The sequence below is a fragment of the Momordica charantia genome (genome assembly GCF_013281855.1).
Source record: "Momordica charantia cultivar OHB3-1 chromosome 8 unlocalized genomic scaffold, Mcharantia_2.0 BLBB01000008.1, whole genome shotgun sequence".
Taxonomy (NCBI): Eukaryota; Viridiplantae; Streptophyta; class Magnoliopsida; order Cucurbitales; family Cucurbitaceae; genus Momordica; species Momordica charantia.
In genome coordinates, this window is record NW_028275166.1 from 21,561,863 (window position 1) to 21,562,977 (window position 1,115).

The 1,115-nt window shown below is 41.1% G+C and overlaps 1 non-coding gene across 1 annotated transcript; it reads right to left on the reverse strand.

The window, feature by feature from the left end:
- Window positions 1-793: 793 nt before the first annotated feature.
- LOC148209777 (small nucleolar RNA R71) lies at window positions 794-900 on the reverse strand. The gene has a single exon (XR_015793313.1). It is a non-coding gene; the product is annotated as a small nucleolar RNA R71 (small nucleolar RNA).
- Between the last annotated feature and the right edge of the window lie 215 nt (window positions 901-1,115).

Consider the following 1,115-nt stretch of genomic DNA (forward strand, 5'->3'; position numbering starts at 1 on the left):
TTTGAATCCAAAATACCCCACAAGTTTTTGGCGCCGTTGCCGGGGACCATTTGTTTTAGTCTTTTATTAATTTTTGTTATCGGTTTTTGTGATTGTCATTTCTGTTCTCAAACATTTTGATTTATATCCAACCACGAAAGTCATTGATTAGTGCATGAGCACGGATTCATTTCTGTTGCCATTTGATCCTGAAATTGAGAGAACCTGTCGTAGGTTGAGAAAAGAACAGAGACTCAGAAAACAGAGAGAAAAGCAAAAAAAGAAAGAAAAAGAAAGAGATTTTGAAAGCGAGAGTGAAAGTACCATCACTTTTATGGATGAGATTCCACCACAAAATCCTGCAGATCCACCAATTGTTAACGGAAATATGGCAGGTCAACAACAAAACAATGAGTTCAATCATATCTTGATGGCAGATAATAGAGACGTAGCCATGCGAGAATATGCTGCCACAGCATTCCAGAATTTGGATTCTGTCATCCTAAATCCCATTCCAGAAGCCGCCAACATTGAACTGAAGCCGCTTATGTTTCAAATGCTTCAGACATTAGGACAGTTCGGGGGGCGTGAACACGAAGATCCTCATGATCATCTCAAAACTTTTCTTCAAATAGCTGGTGCATTTAGATTTCCAAATATAACTGATGATGCATTAAGGTTAACTCTTTTCCCATTTTCTCTTAAGGATCAGGCAAGAACATGGCTTAACTCGTTCCCGCCAGGATCAATTATAATATGGGATTCGCTAGTAGAAAAGTTCCTTACAAAGTATTTCCCTCCTACTCGCCATGCAGACATCAGGGAAGAGATTGTCACCTTTAGACAATATGATCGTGAACCAGTACACGAGGCATGGGAAAGATTCAAAGAATTGCTGCGAAAGTGTCCGAACCATGGATTACCAGCATGTATCCAAATCGAGCACTTCTTCCGAGGTTGGACCACCCCACTAAGATGATGCTCAACAACGCCGCAAATGGAGCTTTCACGAAGAAGACCTTCAACGAAATAGTTGATATTTTGGAGGACCTAGCATCCCACAATGAGCTATGGTGTTCTCAAAGGTCAAAACCTGCCCCTAAGAAGCAAGATCAAGCGGGTGTATTGGCGTTGGA